The sequence below is a fragment of the Euphorbia lathyris genome, chromosome 1 (genome assembly GCF_963576675.1).
Source record: "Euphorbia lathyris chromosome 1, ddEupLath1.1, whole genome shotgun sequence".
In the NCBI taxonomy this organism is placed as follows: Eukaryota; Viridiplantae; Streptophyta; class Magnoliopsida; order Malpighiales; family Euphorbiaceae; genus Euphorbia; species Euphorbia lathyris.
In genome coordinates this window covers 137,645,316-137,659,089 of record NC_088910.1, presented here as the reverse complement: position 1 = coordinate 137,659,089, position 13,774 = coordinate 137,645,316, and the positions used below count along the sequence as shown (strand labels likewise).

General features: G+C 31.1%; 1 non-coding gene across 1 annotated transcript; it reads right to left on the bottom strand.

Moving 5' to 3' along the window:
- Nucleotides 1–6,136: 6,136 nt before the first annotated feature.
- Nucleotides 6,137–6,208, bottom strand: TRNAC-GCA (transfer RNA cysteine (anticodon GCA)). The gene has a single exon. It is a non-coding gene; the product is annotated as a tRNA-Cys (tRNA).
- Nucleotides 6,209–13,774: the final 7,566 nt, after the last annotated feature.

Here is a 13,774-nt window from a genome sequence, read left to right as displayed (position 1 = left end):
AATGAGTTTAATAAGTTAATATTCCACTTTATAAATACATATCCTACCAGACTTAATTGGCTCAACTCATATATAATATAAAATCGTCTTTTTTTTCTTAACCCATTCAAAACGCATTATTTTCTCTTTAACCCTCCAAATTTTTCATTTCTCAAAATTCTAACATTCTAAATTTTTTCGCATTTGATATTTAAAATTTTACAATATAATTATGCAAATATTATCTAGAAATTTTTAATATAATCACTTGATAAAAAAAATACATTAATCATAAATAATACATAAATCCACTAAATATGAAAATAAATATCACAAAGTCTCTCAAGATCTAGAGTTAGTCCTGCCTGATATATAGTGATAAAGTTTGTTTCAGTGAAATAAAGAAGGAAAATATGAGCAATCAACCATGTTGACTTTATTTCCATCCGGGAGATCATCAAAAATTTGAATCCTAGTTTTCTTAGATCCTTATATGCTAAAAATTCGTATATTGATAAAGCACTTAATTACTTAAATTAAAATATTAAACACTTATTTAATTTAAGTGTGTTTGATAATATTGTTTCTCCACCACTTAAATTAGTTAATTAAGTTAAAAATCACTTATTTTGATAAGTCAAAATATTTAACTTAACATTTTAAGTTAAATATTATCGGCTAATATTTTTATAAATTCATACCATTCAATACTTTTAGCACTTATAATATTCAGCACTTAAAATTAAGTACTTATTTTTTCAGCACTTAATTTTCAGTTTTATCAAACAACATATGTTTGACAACGACTTTTGGCACTTAAAATTAATACATTAAGTACTTGTTGGGTTTAAACTTGTTTGATAATACAACTTAAATATTTCAGTTACGTCGCCAAATCACTTATTCTGGTAAGTAAAAAAATTTAACTTAAAAAGCAGCAACCAAACACCCCATTAATCAACTCATAAACATGTCTACTAGCTAGAGGTTTAAGGAAAATGAAACCTTAATCGGAATTAATTTATGAATTTAAAAAAAAATAGATGGTGGTATTGTTAAGAACCAATTGAACTAAAAGTTTAAACTGATAGTTAAGGACGAAAAATAGTTTTTACATTAACCTCTGACACACCATCTCACGTGAATACCCCTTGGGCTTTAAATATGTACAACACACACTGATCTCACTATATGTTTTTAATTCCACCAATTAATGAGGTTGTCAGGATTTAAATCTTTGATATTCGTACCCATAACGCTAAGCGGAGTATTCACCCCTTCCTTATCGTGTGAAGTGAAACTAGATCGTCGGTCGGACCCTTCACTATCTTGCGTAAGGTAAGTAGTGGAAAGAGTCTCCTAAGCATGAGGTTAGGGTATTGGCTTACTGCGTATACCTTAAAAAGGAAGGAAAAAAATAGTTATTTTCATACCTCAAAGGCAATAGTTTATAGACATCGTTTGGTACGTTGTAATGGACATTGTAATGAAATGTCCATTACAATGGAAGTTCATTACCATGTTTGGTTAATCATATCATTTTTATCGTAATAGAATCACAAATATATCCCATAATTTTTCTTTACAAATTTATGTAATGGACATTACGAACGAAAGAGGCATGAATACCTATTACAATTAATCCTTGTATTGTTACTAATGGAGAAATACGAAAAAAACACGAAAACATAAAAACCGGAAAAGTACGAAAAAGAGAAAAATAGAAAAAACCCAAAACCAGAGAAAAAATACAAAAAAAAAACAGAAAAAACGAGAAAAACCATGAAAAAAAGAAAAAACATGAAAAAAGAAAAACAGAAAAACAGAAAAATGGAAAAGAGGAAAAACAACGAGAAAAACAACAAGAAAAACATGAAAACACGAAAATAAGGAAAGAAAATTGTGAAAAAACGAAAAAAATAAGAAAACATGAAAATTGTATTTAACTAAATAACATATGTATTGTAATTAATAAATTTATCAATTTAATTAAAATTTGTCAACCAAACATGGTGATAAGATCATTATTTCATTCTATTATACATTTGATTACATCATAACTTTATAGGCAAAAAGCATAATTAAGCCCCTGAATTTTACATGTTTTAAGGATCAAGCCTCTGATCAATTATTTTTCCACATTAAGCCATTGATCATTGATTTTGTTATGTATTTGGCCCTTATTTAACTTTTCCGTCGAGTTTAGGAGATGAGAAGATCGATTTGGCGATTCTAATGTTGAAAATCACAAAATGGGAAAGGAGAAAATCGAGTTTGGAAGAATATATACTGGAAATTAATTTCTATAATTTCGTTTTAGTTTTTAATTTTTATCACTCCTAGTCAAGGAATTCTTATTTTTATTTGTCCATGTCAACAATCCGAATCGCTCTAACGATGTATACAGTCCAAACTCGACGAAAAAATTAAATAAGGGCCTAATCCATAATAGAATCAATGATCAAAAGCTCAATATGGAAAAATAAATGATTAGGGACTTAATTCTTAAAACAGCCAAAGTTCAGGAGCTTAATTATGCTTTTTACCTACATTATATTGCATTACAACGTATCAAACGACCCATATTGTATAAATCAATATTCTATAAGGAAAAACTCAATTGGTTTAATAGACTCACTGAACCAATTGAACTAAAACTTTAAGATAAAGATTGAGATAGAGATAAAAATAAATGGTTGGGATAAGAATAAAAATATGATAGTCGAGAATTATTATTTAATGTTTGGTAGGTGGGATGAGGATAGGGATAAAATAATACATTTTACTATTTTAACCTTATTTAAACTACATAACATTAATTTGAGGGATAAGATGAACTTTTCCATCCTATTAAAATAGCAGGAGCTTATCCACCTCCTTATACAACCCTCTATTGGATATAAGATTTGAGGGATAAGACTCATATTCCTCTCTTGGCTCCATAACCTATCTTTAAAACAAACATGAGATAACTCAACTCAATTTTTTTTATCCTTATCCTCGTGTTTTTATCCCCTCTAACAAACACCCCGTAAGTTGATAATTAAAATCCAATAATATTTTTGATATTAATCTCTAGCAAGTGATATCCCGCAGCCAAGGTCGTCACTATCGATTTCCATTAATCAGCTCAGCCCTGCCCCGTGTTACGGGGCCAGTCCGAAGGCCTAGCCAATGCCCCATGTGGCACCGAGGTTTCCTCGAGGCTCGGCCAGCCAACACCATCCGAAGGGGTCTATTCCTTTTTAACCGAAGGCATCCCATCAATTCATATATCTCTAATCCGTCCCGGAGGGGTTTATCGTGGTTAAACCTCGACATATATATAACTCGCACTATGGGCCCACCCAAAGTGTCCGTCGGGATTCCACCCGAAGGAAGACATCCGCCTCCCTTCCTGAAGGCCGGATGCCCGACTCTCCTAGTCCCTAGTGGACTAGGATGGATCACTTAAAACAGTCCCGACAACTAGCCCAGGGATTGGCGGAGATCCGACGCCTGAGACCCATCCCCCCTATAGTGTTTCTTATGCCGAGTCCACGCCTACCGCCGGTGGACACACATATGTTCCATTCGCCACTCGTCGATATTCTCCCCCAGTCGACATAGTCGACGAGCCCGTTCTTTCCGCCGTTGCCGCAACTCCTCGCCGATGGCTTGATCTTCCATAATTTTGCCGCAAACCTTCCCCGATGCCTTTCCTATGCCAATGCCAACACCTTGGCCTAAGCCACGGGCTGAGATTTGCCTACGGCCAAATCTCCACCTGTGACACCCCGCCCTGCTCTTCACCACCACCGCACGTACATGGATGCAAATTAGCTGATTCTATACAAATTTGTTCTCTCTCTTCTTTTTTTTTTCCTTTTGACTCTTGAAAAGTTCTCCTTTTAATTTAAAAAAACGAGATATGTACTGATGCAACATAATTTACCAGTCAACTGATATAAGCGGCATTAATATGTTAACTAATGTAGCGAAATTAATCGGTTTTGTTAGCGGTCCGTTGATTCGGTCGAATGCTAAAAGCTACGGTTCTATAAACTTATCGATTCTACGAACATGAAGGATATATGAATAACAAGAATTAATACGTTAAAAGTGTTGATTCGACGCACGAATAGCTGTTAATGAACATTCAAAATTCAACAGAACTTTTGAAAAACGAAATTTGTAATGACCCGGTCCGGAGTGGGTGGCGCCGGGGTAGAAGACCTGAGCAAGGAGCTGCCCTAAGAGATGGCGATGGGGATAGGAATAAACTGAATCTCGCATTTGAAAGGGAGGGAGAGAGAGTGACTGGGGCTAATTAGTGACATGAGAATCCAATACATGTAGACGTGTTTCAAGATTTGGGCCAAAGCGGACAATATCTACATAGTATTGGGACAGAGTGTTACAATTAGTATCAGATCCAGATTCTCCACGTACGATGTGTTACAATATCTACTGTAACGACCCGGTCAAGAGTGGGCAGCGCCAGGGTAGAAGACCTGAGCACGGAGCGGCCCTAAGGGATGGCGATGGAGGCAGAAATGAACTGAATCCCACATCGAAAAGGGAGAGAGAGTGACTATGGCTTATTAGTTAAATGAGAATCCAATACATATAGACGCGTTTTAAAGCCGTGAAGCCCAAGGTGTTGGATTTGGGCCAAATCAGACAATATCTACATGGTATTGTAACAGGGTGTTACAAAATCAATTTCTTATTCAATAAAAAAACTAATTCTTGCAATGAAAATAAACATTTAAATAGGCAAAAACATAAAACCTAAAAAAGGATAATGCAATTAATTCAAAGAATTTAACCGAAATGTCACTAAATCATTATTTTCTATAAACTTCACCGACTTGCTCTTCAACCGCATCATGTAACATATAAAGTCGTCATCAAAAGCCAAAAATTGGCTTATTTGGATGGCAGTGAAAATGAATGGTTGGCTTTAGTGAGACTCATCACTATGCATAATGCAATGTAATGTATAATTATTATGGCCATTTTGTAGTAAAAAGAGAATGATGCACGCTTTTTCTAGTTGCTTTTTAAATCTAACCAAACACTATATTTCCTCACTAAAAAGTATTGTTTTTTAAACCTAATTAACCAAACACTGTATTTCCTACGGTTTGGAGTAAAACGTTAAACGTTATTTTGAAAAGCTGAAACAAACACCCCAAATGAGAGTATACGAAAGTTTGAAGAACATTATGTGAATGGAATTAATATAAATTCCAACATTTACATCAAAGAATGCTAGAAGAATAAATTATAGGCGTTAACAAAATTTAAAACTTTTTTTAACAATTATAATTTTCAAAATGCCTCATTAAATAATTTGCTTTACGCCTCTGGCAACTTTTCCACTATCACTCCCAAAAAATCAAACTCTGCCTTACATAAAGTTGCCAAAGTACGATTAACCTCTGGATTTGAAATCATTGCTTATATACCTGATATTGACCATTTTATGAAAGCCTTTCATTTACTTCTCTTCGATGAAAGTTTTATTTTCCTAAAATGTATCCTAATTTTTGACCTAATTCTTCTTTTGATGATCGATTTCAATTACTACTAATTGGTATCTTTATCTATGCATTAATAACGATAGATGCATTGGCAATAGTTTCGGCATTACGGGAAACCCGTGTCAAATATATAGCGAATTTGGGCGCTCTAGCCAAAACGAATCCTATTTCGGTAGTGCTTGGATGCGGTACGCAAGAAGCTAGGCTAAATCTTTCTGTCTCGGATTAGGCAACGCTGAGAGTGAATCTGGTACCAAAGGAAGAGGTGATAAGAAAGAAAGCACACCAACTGTTGACAATATATTGGGTTTTTCCCCTTTGTTTCTGCTCTCCTTTAACTTTAACTAAGTAAGTATGACTATAAAAGCTCTCGTTGTAAAGCTACAGCTCGAAAGCCGACCTTACCTTCTATTCTATTAGTAAAGGGCTTTTCTTGCTTGTTTAGTAAAATCACACTAATAGGAGTATGTGCGGGCAGGGCACTCTTCGCTTCATTATTTTTCTTAATCCTCTAAATTATACGACACAAAAAGGGACGGGAATCTCCATAAAAAATCATAAAAATAAGGTCATAATCACAAGGCATAGTGAAAATGGGAATGAGAATCTCTGTGAAAAAATCACAAAAAAGGGCCCAACCGGGTTCGAACCGGTGACCTCTTGATCTGCAGTCAAATACTCTACCACTGAGCTATGGACCCAATGAGTTTAATAAGCTAATGTTCCACTTTGTAAATACATATATACAAGCGTTAATTGGTTCAACTCATATTTAATATAAAATCGTCTTTTTTTTCTTTATCCGTTCAAAACGCATTATTTTTCTCTTTAATCCTCTAAAATTTTTCATTTCTGAAATTCTAATATTCTAAATTTTTTCTCATTTCATATTTAAAATTTTACAATATCTATACTATATATAATTACGGAAGCAGAGAGAAATGAGAAGAAGTGTTTTAAAGGTCTTTTTGATGAGTTGTCAACGTAGTAAAAAATCAGATTAAAAATATTTAATTAATTAAAAATAAATATTTAATTAATTAAAAATAGAAAAATTATATTTATAATATATTAAATAATTATTAGCCTATTAATTAAAATAATAAAAGAAAGCAAAAGTTACAGAAGATGAAAAAACACAAAGCAAAGGAAATCCAAAAATCACAAATAAACTTCTATATAAAGCATGATAGATAGTATTCCACTATTATATTCATTAGTCACGATAGATAGTATTATGTTTCTAAAGGTAAATATTCGATTTTTTTCATATGTTGTAGTTATTTTGTTCTCAATTATGTTGGTGTTTTATTTTTATTAAACAATAGTTGTTATAGTTTCATCTTTCAGATTCATTTCTGTTGTTACCCAGGTTCTATACCTCTCCTATCTTATCCATGTTTTCTTTTTTATTTATCTTTTTTTTCCAAACTGATAGCTTCAATTGAAGAAATCCGACAGAAATAGAAGATGCATGAACAACTAAAACCGGAAAACACAAAAGTGTCAACAATTACAAGAAATTCTTATGTTTCTCAAGGTAATTATTCGATTTTTTTTCATATGTTGTAGTTATTTTTGTTCTCAATTGTGTTGTTGTTTTCTTTTTATTAAACAATAGTTGTTATAGTTTCATTTTTCAGAGATGGAATTCCATTTCTGTCGTTACCCAGATTCCATACCTCTCGCTACCTTATGCATGTTTTCTTTTTTATTTGTCTTTTTTTCAAAATGACTAAAATAAAGATTTTGTAAATTTGTATTCTTTTTTAGTATATGTTGCTAGGTGTTATCGTTTCGACTGCTAACTCTTAACTAAAATTTAGATTTTCGGCTTTATATGAACTCAATTTTTGGCTTTCTCAATTGTGCTGTTGTTTTATTTTTATTAAACAATTGTTGTTATAGTTTCATCTTTCAGAGATGAAATTCCATTTCTGTCGTTATCCAGATTTCATACCTCTCGCTACCTTATCCATGTTTTCTTTTTTATTTATTTATTTTTCAAAATGACTAAAATAAAGATTTTGTATATTTGCATTCTTTTTTAGTATATGTTCCTAGGTGTTATCGTTTTGATTGTTAACTCTAACTAAAATTTAGATTTTCGGCTTTTTATGAACTCAATTTTTGTTTTAATTGAAGTTAGATTAATTTTTCTAATTCGGAACATGTTGAAATCCACTCATTTTTTTAGTTTGAGTTTAGCTAATTGATATGGATTGTATTTTTTATTTTTATGCATTTTGGTACAAATAGATATAAAGTTTCACACGATAGTTGTCATTGAAGTTTGAGACATATTAAATAAAATATTAAAGAGATATTAGAATATTATACTTACAATGAAGTTTATTTCAATATAAATTATGTTATATTATTATTATTATTATTATCAAGAAGTTATTTTTTCCCAATTTTCTAGACAAGGAGATTGTAAGCGTCTAATATGCTTGATAAGATGTTTATTCTTGAAGAATATGGATTATTCTAGATACGAATTCAAAATCAAGGTAAATAAAAATAAATTTTGATGCTCAAAATCCTAATAATGTACATTAATTATGGATATTGAGATAATTGCTTTTGCAACATTGGCTTATATAATTTTTAACTATTATATTATGGTTCGTACAAAATTGTTAGTATTTCAAGAGTTTTTAACACATGAAAATGAAATATGATCATAGGACAAATTATTGAAAAATATTATTATTTGAATCTCTTCAAATTCTCAAATGTTGAGCATAATGATTCTAATTAATATAATTAATTTCACATATTAATTATAAAACGTTTTTTTTGTACTCAGTAGTTACACTTGCGATTTAATTCTATTTAACTAAAATTAATTTATGGACTTAATACTTCATTAAGAAAAAATAAAATGTTTAATTAATGGGCAAAAAATATTTTCACTCTCCTATTTATACGCTTATGTCTCGACATTCTCTCTTATTTTCAAAAAAAAAAAAACCTGAGAGGAAGATGGTTCTCTCCTAATTATCTTTTTCGTCCTTTCATTTTTTTTTCAATTCTTTTGTTTGTTTTTCTTACTTACAAAATTCAAGAATATATAATTATTAGAAAATATTAATGAAGTCAAATAAGTGATATCTGCGAGTATGACTGATATTCTATATAGTGAAAGAATGAAGAACAAATTGATCGAATGTCTTGATGAGATATTAAGAGATGAAAATAGGAGAAATCATCATCTTAAACTGATTCAATTAGATATATTGGGTTATTGTAGCAGAATGAATAATTGAATTCGAATACTTGGTGATCATGAAATTCCATCAACCAAAATAATTATCATCAAGATGAATTTGTGACTAATCCTTACGAATTTTATTTTTTTTATATGTAACATATTGAATTGATAAAGTTTCTTCATATGCAACATTAGAAAATTATTGATTGTAATAGTTTATAAAATAATCTATTGATGTTGCTTCCATTTTAACATAGATTGTAATTCTTTTGTATCGTAGATATAATATTTAATTTTAATTGTAGTTTAATTCAATTTTTGTTTAACCTATATTGTAATTCTTTTGTATCGTAAATATAATATTTAATTTTAATTATAGTTTAATTCAATTTTTGGTTTTTTTTATTATATTCTAATATATTTCTTAATTAATCTGCTATTTTATTATTATTGTTTCACAGAATATTTGAAATATGAAAATGTATTAAAATTCCTAAAAAGTACAAATCATTGAATTTTGTAAAAATAAATAAATCATTCATCTTTACTTAAAATTCTATAAAAAAGTAGTGAATTATTTTTAAAATTAATTTAATTTGAATTATCATTAAAAAATATATATTAATTTCAAATATACATAATTTTTTTCATAGCATGATATAAAATTATTTAAAAGTAAATATGTCAATTTATTTATTTATCTAAATTATATAAAAGTTTCATACTCCGTGCATCGCACGGGTTTTCGACTAGTATAATATAATTATGCAAACATAATCTAGAAATTGTTAATATAATCACTTGATAAAAAAAAGACATTAATCATAAATAATACATCAATCCACTAAATATAAAAATAAATATCACGAAGTCTCTCTAGATCTAGATTCGCCCTGCCTAATAGTGATAAAGTTTGTTTCAGTAAAATAAAGCTAGGAAAATATGAGCAATTACTTCCACTTTTGAATTCAACCATGTTGATTCTATTTGGCATAATATTCATTTGGCTCCCTAAACTAAGGCTTCAAAGTTAATTGGGACCTTAAACTATCAAAATCATCAATCAAGTCCTAAACTAAGCAAAAATCATCAATTGAGCTCCTATTCTAAACAAAAATCATCAATTAAGGCCTCATCGAAATCCATTCGGTTGAACAGTTTCAGACTATATTCCCCAAACTCATTTTGAACCAACACAGAGATTATTATAGTTTATATCAAATAGTCATATTTTCTGATTTTAAGATATGATGGAGACTTAATTGATTATTTTTTACTTAGTTCAGGCACCTGATTGATGATTTTGATAGTTTGTGATCTTAATTGAGTTTGAAACTTTAGTTCTGGGACTCAAATGAGTGTAATGCCATTCTATTTCCATCCCGAGATCCTCAAAAATTTGAATGCTAGCTTTCTTAAAGGCTATTAATACCTCATTTGCCCTCTGAACTTATCCAAAAAAGTTGATTGACCTTCTGGACTTTCAAAGTGTCTCCATTACCCCTGAACTTACATAAAATGTTCATTTAGCCTCGAACTTGCGTAAAATGTAATCAATTGATCACTCGGTTGTAAAAAAAAAATAAGTTAAATGCAGAATATGTATTGTAAACATCTTAGATTGTTATTACATAATTCATAAAATAGATTAAAAAAAAGTTCTTACTTGCTTAATTATAAAATTTGTCTTCTCTAATATTAGAACCGCATACCTCGATTTTAATCGTTTTACTATTTTAAAGACGTATGCAATACATCTTCTGCATTTAACTTACTTTTTTTTTTGCAACCGAGTGATTAATTGATTACATTTTACACAAGTTCAAATGGCTAACAGAACATTTTATGCAAGTTTAGGGGCCTATCAAGACACTTCGAAAGTTCAGAAGGCCAATCAAGTTTTTTGGATAAGTTCAAGGGACAAATAATGTATTAAGCCTTTCTTAAATTCTTATATACTTTTTTTTAAAGAATAAAGAATATTATTAATTAAATCAGAGGATAAAACATCGATGAGAAACGGTGGTGGACATGTCCACTCGCCACAATCAGACCTAGAACTAACAACTTTTGCTAATGAATGAGCTGTGAGATTCGCTGATCGTTTAACGAATGAGATCGAAACTAAGTTTAGATCTTCAAGAATAGAGTAACAATCTCGAATAACATTGGATAAATATGAAAGATCAAATTTTTTTTCTTGTAAAGCTTGAACCACTTGTAGACAATCGGATTGAACTATCACCCGGGAAAGGTTTAGGGCCTTAATCCAGCTGAGAGCCTCTCTTATTGGCATTTTCTCCGCCAGAGTAGGGTCAATCGAATCCGCCAATCTCGCATTCCTGGCCCAAATACAAACTCCCCTGCAATCTCGAATTAACATGCCAAATGTACAGTAGCTTTCCTCCGGATTGATTCCGGCATCCACATTGCACATTAGAAAGTCTGAGGGGGGTTTTTGCCATTTTTCCTCTTCTTTGCTGCTTGTAGGTCTAGTAGGTGGTCGTTGAAGATGTGCAGAATTCCATTGAAGGTGATCTGCTACTGCTGAAGCAAGGACCGTGCAGAAATCCTTATATACTTAACAATTCGTATAAGACTAAATCTCAAGCAATTCGCTATCATTCAGGTACCTTAAAGCATTTTTAATGCAATCAAATCTAAAAGTTGCCAAAATTTATCATATTATCTCAAATTATAATATTTCATTTTCTTTCTCATTCGCATCACTTTTAATTATTTTTATTAAAAAAAATACTCCAATACTAAACAACTCCAAAAGTTGCCACCATCATCCTATAAATCATTATTTTATCTTATTTTTTATTGAAAAAAAAAGAGATGACAATGGTGCCAAAATGTGGTAACATTACCATAAAAAAGCAAGCACCCCTTATCTCTCCAATACATGACACTACTATAAGTACCATCCACCTTACTAAGTAGTCCTTATTGGAGATGTTCTTACGGGTTGATATAGGTCATCAAGTCTTCCTATTCTAGAATCCAATTCAATGGAGAAAAGTTTAGACCATTCATGTTTAGAACCATAATCCTTCATTACCCAAACACTAATGGTAACTAAAAATAAGCAGTTATTATCAATACCAATAGATATAGAACTTTTTGTAAACATCACTTCCGATTGCATTCTGGTGACGTGAGATCACAAAAAAGTCAGAAAAGAGGGTCGGTGTTCCGACGAACCCTCTCTGATGCTAAAATCAGAAGATATTAACGATAATATCAAGCTAACTAATAACTAGGAATGAAGTAATGAAACAGTTGAAGTAAGATACCTGTGTTGTAAACATCATGCTATTTATAAATAAAAATGAAGTGTACTTGGACATATGACAGTACCTAATTGGTCTTCGGACCCTATCTTTCCGTGTTGTAAGATATATGAGTTGGAGGAGCGTGCTTTTGGAATCCAGCGTACTCATTGGTCCACGTGTTTCTTTAAGTAGCTCCCAAAGGAAATTCTTCGGACGTAATAGCTGATTCGACGCACAAATAGCTGTTAATAAACATTCAAAATTCAACAGAACTTTTGAAAAATTAAATCAAATTCTTATTCAATCAAAAACTTCTTCTTGCAATGAAAATAAACATTTAAATAGGCAAAAACATAAAACCTAAAAAAAGATAATGCAATTAATTCAAAGAATTTAACCGAAATATCACTAAATCATTACTTTCTATAAACTTCACGGACTTGCTCTTCAACCGCATCATGTAACATATAAAGTCGTCATCAAAAGCCAAAAATTGGCTCATTCGGATGGTAGTGAAAATGAATGGTTGGCCTTAGTGAGACTCTTCACTATGTGTAATGCAATGTATAATTATTATGGCCATTTTGTAGTAAAAAAAGAGAATGATGCACGTATTTTCTAGTTGTTTTTTAAACCTAACCAAATACTATATTTCCTCACTAAAAAGTGTTGTTTTTTAAACCTAGCCAAACACTATATTTTCTCACTAAAAAGTGTTGTTTTTTAAACTTAACCAAATACTATATTTCCTGCGGTTTAGACACTAAACGTTGTTCTGAAAAGCTGAAACAAACATCCCAAATTAGAGTATACTAAAGGTTGAAGAACATTATGTGAATGGAATTAATATAAATTCCAACATTTACATCAAAGAATGCTAGAAGAAAAAATTATAGACGTTAACAAAAATTTAAAACTCGTTTTAACGATTGTAATTTTCAAAATGCCTAATTAAATAATTTGTTTTACGCCTCTGCAAACTTTTCCACTATCATCCCCCAAAACCCAGACGCTTCCTTACGTAAAGTTGCCAAAGTACGATTAACCTGTGGATTTGAAATCACTGCTTATATACCTGATATTGGCCATTTTATGAAAGCCTTTCATTTGCTTCTCTTCGATGGAAGTTTTATTTTCCCAGAATGTATCCTAATTTTTGACCTAATTCTTCTTCTGATGATCGATTTCAATTACTACTAATTGGTATCTTTATTTATGCATTAATGATAATAGATGCATTGACAATAGTTTCAGCATTACGGCAAACCTGTGTAAAATGTATAGCGGATTTGGATGCTCTAGCCAAAATGAATCCTATTTCGGTAGTTCTTAGATGCGGTACACAAGAAGCTAGGCTAAATCTTTCTATCTCGGATTAGGCGATGCTCAGATTGAATCCGTTACTAAAGGAAGAGCTGATAAGAAAGAAAACACACTAACTATTGACAATCTATATTAGGTTTTTTCCCTTTCTTTCTGCTCTCCTTTAACTTTAACTAACTAAGTATGACCATAAGAGCTCTCGTTGTAAAGCTACAGCTCGAAAGTCGGCCTTACCTTCTTTTCTATTAGTAAAGGGCTTTTCTTGCTTGTTTAGTAAAGTCACGCTGATAGTAGTAGCTGCGGGCAGGGCAATCTTCATTTCATTATTTTTTTTAATCCTCTAAATTATACAACACAAAAGGGGATGAGAATCTCCATAAAAAAAATCAAAAAATAAGGTCATAATCATAGTGAAAATGCGAATGAGAATCTCTGTAAAACATCACAAA